Here is a 7,816-nt window from a genome sequence, read left to right on the forward strand (position 1 = left end):
TTAAATGTTTAAATGTTAAATGTTTAAATGTTTAAATGTTAAATGTTTAAATGTTTAAATGTTTAAATGTTTAAATGTTTAAATGTTTAAATGTTTAAATGTTTAAATGTTTAAATGTTTAAATGTTAAATGTTTAATGTTTAATGTTTAAATTTTAAATGTTTAATGTTTAAATGTTAAATGTTTAAATGTTTAAATGTTTAAATGTTTAAATGTTTAAATGTTTAAATGTTTAATGTTTAAATGTTTAAATGTTTAAATGTTTAAATGTTTAATGTTTAAATTTTAAATGTTTAAATGTTTAAATGTTTAAATGTTTAATGTTTAAATGTTTAAATGTTTAAATGTTTAAATGTTTAAATGTTTAAATGTTTAAATTTTAAATGTTTAAATGTTTTAAATGTTTAAATGTTTAAATGTTTAAATGTTTAAATGTTTATGTTTAAATGTTTAAATGTTTAAATTTTAAATGTTTAAATGTTTAATGTTTAAATGTTTAAATGTTAAATGTTTAATGTTTAAATGTTTAAATGTTTAAATGTTTAATGTTTAATGTTAAATGTTAAATGTTTAAATGTTTAAATTTTAAATGTTTAAATGTTTAAATGTTTAAATGTTAAATGTTTAAATGTTTAAATGTTTAAATGTTTAAATTTTAAATGTTTAAATGTTTAAATGTTTTAAATGTTTAAATTTTAAATGTTTAATGTTTAAATGTTAAATGTTTAAATGTTTAAATGTTTAAATGTTTAAATGTTTAAATGTTTAATGTTTAAATGTTTAAATTTTTAATGTTTAAATGTTTAAATGTTTAAATGTTTAAATGTTTAAATGTTTAAATGTTTAAATGTTTATGTTTAAATGTTTAAATGTTTAAATGTTTAAATGTTTAAATTTTAAATGTTTAAATGTTTAAATGTTTAAATGTTTAATGTTTAAATGTTAAATGTTTAAATGTTTAAATGTTAAATGTTTAAATGTTTAAATGTTTAAATGTTTAAATTTTAAATGTTTAAATGTTTAAATGTTTAAGTTTAAATGTTTAAATGTTTAAATGTTTAAATGTTTAATGTTTTAAATGGTTAAATGTTTAAATGTTTAAATGTTAAATGTTTAAATGTTTAAATGTTTAAATGTTTAAAATGTTTAAATGTTTAAATTTTAAATGTTTAAATGTTTAAATTTTAAATGTTTAAATGTTTAAATGTTTAAAGTTTAAATGTTTAAATGTTTAAATGTTTAAATGTTTAAATGTTTAATGTTTAATGTTTAAATGTTTAAATGTTTAATGTTTAAATGTTTAAATGTTTAATGTTTAAATGTTTAAATGTTTAATGTTTAAATGTTTAAATTTTAAATGTTTAAATGTTTAAATGTTTAAATGTTTAAATGTTTAAAGTTTAATGTTTAAATTTTAAATGTTTAATGTTTAAATGTTTAGATGTTTAAATGTTTAAATGTTTAAATGTTTAAATGTTTAATTTTAAATGTTTAAATGTTTAAATGTTTTAAATGGTTAAATGTTTAAATGTTTTAAATGGTTAAATGTTTAAATGTTTAAATGTTGAATGTTTAAATGTTTAAATGTTTAAATGTTTAATGTTTAAATGTTTAAATGTTTAAATGTTTAAATTTTAAATGTTTAATGTTTAATGTTTAAATGTTTAAATTTTAAATGTTTAAATGTTTAATGTTTAAATGTTTAAATGTTAAATGTTTAAATTTTAAATGTTTAAATGTTTAAATGTTTAGATGTTTAATGTTTAATGTTTAATGTTTAAATGTTTAAATGTTTAAATGTTTAAATGTTTAAATGTTTAAATGTTTAAATGTTTAAATGTTTAAATGTTTAAATGTTTAAATGTTTAAATGTTTAAATGTTTAAATGTTTAAATGTTTAAATTTTAAATGTTTAATGTTAAATGTTTAGATGTTTAAATGTTTAAATGTTAAATGTTTAAATGTTTAAATGTTTAAATGTTAAATGTTTAAATGTTTAAATGTTTAGATGTTTAAATGTTTAAATGTTTAAATGTTTAAATGTTTAAATGTTAAATGTTTAAATGTTTAATGTTTAAATGTTTAAATGTTAGATGTTTAAATGTTTAAATGTTTAAATGTTTAAATGTTTAAATGTTTAAATGTTTAAATGTTTAAATGTTTAAATGTTTAAATGTTTAAATGTTTAAATGTTTAAATGTTTAAATGTATCTTCTGAATTAACATTTTGCGAAATGCAAAATTTGTGTAACGTTTCTCATTAGTGTGCTTTATATACCGCACACATACGCTCAATGCCTTGATTAAGCTTGACAAGCTTTGTTTTGCTGGCGACGCCAATATTATAATATATTAGATTATTATTTAGTTTTGATGAAAGCCTCTGTAAATTTGTTAGTAAATTCTCAAAGTATGAAACTGAATTTCGTTTTTCATGTATTTGTGATTATTCTATTTATATGAATTTGGCAATAAATGTGATTTGAAAAATATATTAAGCCTAGACTATTCCCACGAATCGCAAGACGGCGTCGATTCCAGCTGGCAACTGAGATTGATAGCAGTAATAGTATATCAATAGAAATCAAACGAAGGATATAATATGCTTAGAAATCGTGCATAATTTGCAAATAGTAGACTGCTAAAATCAAAATTTATCACCGGTAACACAAAAATGAGAATGCACATTACTTTTATAAGACCAGTTCTTACATATGACTGCGAAACATGGATAATTCTGCAAAAAGACAGCAAAGCTCTGATTGTCTTTGGAAGGAAGATAGTGAGGAGGATATTGGATCCAGTCTATGAGAATGGTGCGTGGAAAGAAAAGCCGGGAAATACAAACAATTCTGCAAGGCAAGAATATTCTTCGATTCATCAAGGCTAGAAGGATAAGCTGACTGGTACACGTGGAGAGAATGACTGAGAATAAGATGCAGAAAGTCATGCCTTATGAAAAACTTGATGCAGCCAAAAACTTGAAGAAGAGGAATGCCAAGAGTACGATGTACGCAGGATGTGGAGAAAGACCTGAGAGCGATGGGAGTCAGGGCCTGGAGGTGAAAGGCGGCAGACAGAGATAGTTGAAGGATGAGTGTGGAGGAGGCCAAAGCCCACTTCGAGCTGCAGCGCCAGGATAAGTAAGTATGTGATAATTATTATTAAACAAAAATCCAAATTAAATGCCGTAAATCTAATTGCATATATTAGTAATTTCCATCTGAAGTATGTAATACCCTGATCAAACATTTAAACATTTAAACATTTAAACATTTAAACATTTAAACTTTAAACATTTAAACATTTAAACATTTAACATTTAAACTTTAAACATTTAAACATTTAAACATTTAAACATTTAAACATTTAACATTTAACATTTAAACATTAAACATTTAAACATTTAAACATTTAAACATTAAACATTTAAACATTTAAACATTTAAACATTTAAACATTTAAACATTTAAACATTTAAACATTTAACCATTTAAACATTTAAACATTTAACATTTAAAACATTTGAACATTTAAACATTTAACATTTAAACATTTAAACATTTAAACATTTAAACATTTAAACATTTAAACATTTAAACATTTAAACATTTAAACCTTTAAACATTTAAACATTTAAACATTTAAAATTTAAACATTTAACATTTAAACATTTAAACATTTAAACATTAACATTTAAACATTTAACACATTTAAACATTAAACATTTAACATTTAAACATTTAAACATTTAAACATTTAAACATTTAAACATTTAAACTTTAAACATTTAAACATTTAAACATTTAAACATTTAAACATTTAAACATTTAACATTTAAACATTTAAACATTTAAACATTTAAACATTTAAACATTTGAACATTTAAACATTTAAACATTAAGAGAAATGCCAAAACGTCGACTTTAATCTTAGAACTCACTTCGTTCGGTCAATTAATATTATTAATAGTTTTCCCGGAACCACCAGTTAGTGCTAGTATTTCCCAAAGGGCATTAGCACGGGAAAACATACATTGTGCAAATTAATTGGACAAAAAGGATTATAGGACATCAAACAAGTATGACCCATTCATATGAATGCGAAATGGCACTGATTCATTCACTTACTCATTCTCAAGAACTAATTGACAGATCATGTTCTAATTTGGTACAGAATAGTCCAGTCAACGAAAGATTATAGAGGGAAAAGTTTGGAACACAATTTGATGGAAAGTAAGAGGATCATTTCAAAAGTCCTCACCCCTACCCACTGTGCTAAACGGGTTGGGGTTGTTTGAGAGTAGCATTTTTTCATTTTCGCATAAATCTCGGAAACTATGCATCTTATGAGCATTTATATTTCATGCAAAATTGAAGCTCACAAAATTACCAACAAGTTTTGTCCTCTACATATTCTCCATATCTCTCACAGTTTCTGAGATATCCGCTCTTGAAGGTGAGAAATTTTTTGAAATAACACTTTTGCCTCCAATTTTTTTATCTTTTCGGCCTTCTAATTTTTGAACGATTGATGAAAAAAATCCGTGCTGAATATGAGCTGATAGAGCATCAAATTATCTTAAATTTAATGTATATTTTCACTATTTTACGCATTTCCCTACGACTGTTGCAGCAGTTTTAGTGTTGAGAATGAAATTTTCTATTCAGCAACAATAGATCAGTTGACAATGGAATTTGGAGGGAATGTTTGGAACACAATTTTCGACTTTGCAGCTTTGTTGAGACTAGTTTGGAGGTGAGCATATCAAAAATCCCAACCCCTACATCATGTGCTGAAGGGATGATAGTGGTTTGAAGGTTGCATTTCCCACTTTTTACTTACATGCTTATCTTGGGAACAATGTATGCTATTGACATAATCAACTGCAAAAAAATGAAGCTTAATAAATTCCCTACAAGTTTTGTTCAGTAGATATTCTAGATGAATCCGATACTTTTCGAGATATTTATGTTCTAAAGTGATGTATTTTCGAAAAACCAGATTATCCTATATTTTTTCGCTCTTTCAAGTCTCATAACTTCTCAACAATTGATGGGACAAGAATTTCCTGATTACGAGATAGTAGGGCATTAAATTATCTTTCATTTCATGTATAATTCGACTATTTCACCCATTTCTATACGATTGTTCGAGCAGTTTTACTTTTGAGTGTCTTTGTTTGGTAGAAAGTTTAGAAACACCCCCTGTGTTTAGTTCCGCAGACGTTCCAATAGATACTCAATATGAATGCTCATACTGAAGCACACTGTCAATTTATGACGACAAAATAGTGTGATATTCGAAAAAAAGTCACTTGTTGCAAACCTTGAGATTTGACACTCAAAACTAAAACTTCTGGAACAGTCGTACGGGAATGCGTGAAATAGTCGAATTATACATGAAATGAAAGATAATTTAATGCTCTACAATCTCGTAATCAGCACATTCTTTTTTCATCAATCGTTCAAAAATCAGAAGGCCGAAAAGATGAAGAAATTGAATGCAAAAGTGTTATTTCAAAAAATGTCTCACCTTCAAGAGCGGATATCTCAGAAACTCTGAGAGATATGGAAAATATGTAGAGGACAAAACTTGTTGGTAATTTTGTGTGCTTCAATTTTGCATGGAATAAAAATGTTCATAAGATGGATAGTTTCCGAGATATATGCGAAAAATGAAAAAATGTACTTCCAAACCACCCCCACCCCGTTAGCACAGGGAGTAGGGGTGAGGACTTTTGATAAGTTAATCGTCTTACCATTCTTAAAAGAGCTGTGAAGTTGAAAATTGTGTTCCAAACTTTTCCATCTATACCTTTATTTGAGCATTCGTTGCCTGGACTAGAAGTTCAGCCAGGGTTAGATATATTGTCTTTTGAGCACTTCAAATTTACGCCAAAGATACTCCCAATATGGGCTCTCCTACAGCGTTTTCCAAGTGATCTCCAGCTTTTTTGGAGGGTTTCTTCTCTCAAGTTTCTCATTGGGTTTTAATGCATTTGTTCCATATTTCTCAAGCAAATTCATACTTGAGAGGGTTAGTTTATGTGGATGCTTGTTAAACTCTCCACATCATTCCTGTTAACTCCACAAATTCTAAATTAGACTGATGATTGAAATACAATAATTCTCATAATATCTCAAACAAATCTAACCAAGCAAAGTCTAATTGAGGAATAAATGAACAGTATTTATCAATTCTGATGAGAATAAAGATTTTCGCAATGCTGCACTACATAATTCAAAGGAAACTGGTGATTGAATCCAGCCTGAAAGTCTTTTTTGACGGAAGGAAGCTAGCTCAAATGGAAAATGCAGGTGAGCGAAGCGAGCCAGCTGATTCTTTTTCTGGAAGATATTGCCGGGGTCCAGTGTACGGAGCCCCCTGACTAGACGGAAAAGGCGAGCGAAGCGAGCCTACCGGCCAGTAATAAATCATTTCATTACAGCTCGGTCTTAGATCGAGCTACAATTATTCTCTACGAAAATTTTTCTCAAAAAAGGAAGTATAAACTTTTATTAGACAAGATATGAAATTATGAGGTGAAAATTCCCTAATTTTCTAAATTTGTTTGGGAATAAATTCCTGAACAATAGATATACGACAAAATGTTGTATGTCATTAGAACTGTAGTTTTGTTCATCCTAAAAATGATGAAAGCAGAGTCAGCTCGATATTTTGATATGGGGCCGAAATTTATTTGCTTCATGAAACCATTGCAGTTTCCACCTCCTGTGGGAGGGGTTCTGGCGGTAAGCAAGTGTGGGGACGATTGTGATTTTACTCTATATTAAACCCTGCACTATCAGCCTTTCCCAAATTTGTTGCGCATCAATGTCTTTATTGACTGAGCTAACAGGCTGCCATGCCTATATCGTGACAGTTAGTTTACATGATGATGATTATCTTATATAAAATAAGGTAACACGTGCGTTTTGGTCTTCATACTGATGAGTTTTAAAAAATACAAGTAACTCCAATTAGAGCTCCCCTCAGGATTAGTGCTAATCGATGATAAAGACACCTGAATTGTTCTGATTATAATCTGAATTCGGTTTTATTGGTATATTTCTTTATGGTCCACATATAAATGCTCTACGAATCTTTCCCATGTTACAAGTTGACATAATTTGCTCCGTTGCCACAAGTCTTGTAAGAACAAGGTTTCCAGAGGAAACAGTATTCCGTTATCAGTGATGTTTGAAGCGAAAAGGTATAAGTCTACAGGATGTGACATGTTGATAAATTACAGTTTGGAGTCGCCTTATCTGCCGTTGTTGCTGCCTCACCTTGAAAGTCCACCGGCTCACTTTTCCCTGCCCTAAATACCAATTATAGCCAACTTACTTTGACATTGATTACTGTCCTGCTGATTGAAGTAGTTTGTCTTCTGCCTCAAGTTCACTGGGATTTTGCTTGTCGAACCAGCAGGCAATGCAATGTCAAAGTTGATTTAGGAAGCCGTGAGTCAAATGGAAATGATTTTTTAATATACTTTTAAAGTAGTATGGAATACGAGCTGATTGAATGGAATGAGAACAAATAAAATACCTAGACATTCAATTTTGTTTATGCGAAATCTCCCTGAATATTTTCTCTGGGAGAAACCACAATATGATATATTGAGTAGACTTATTGTGATGAAATGAATGAAATTGCCTGTTTGTCTTTTGCGTTACAATTTAAACTGGAGTCACGAATACTCTCATATCCCGAAGTGCTGGAAAAGGATTCATTTCATTTTAACTGTACTTGACAGATCAAATCTGTTCCACTGACAATAGATGTGAGCAGAGAATTTTCTCGACAGACT

Source organism: Nilaparvata lugens, chromosome 5 (assembly GCF_014356525.2).
Source record: "Nilaparvata lugens isolate BPH chromosome 5, ASM1435652v1, whole genome shotgun sequence".
Taxonomy (NCBI): domain Eukaryota; kingdom Metazoa; phylum Arthropoda; class Insecta; order Hemiptera; family Delphacidae; genus Nilaparvata; species Nilaparvata lugens.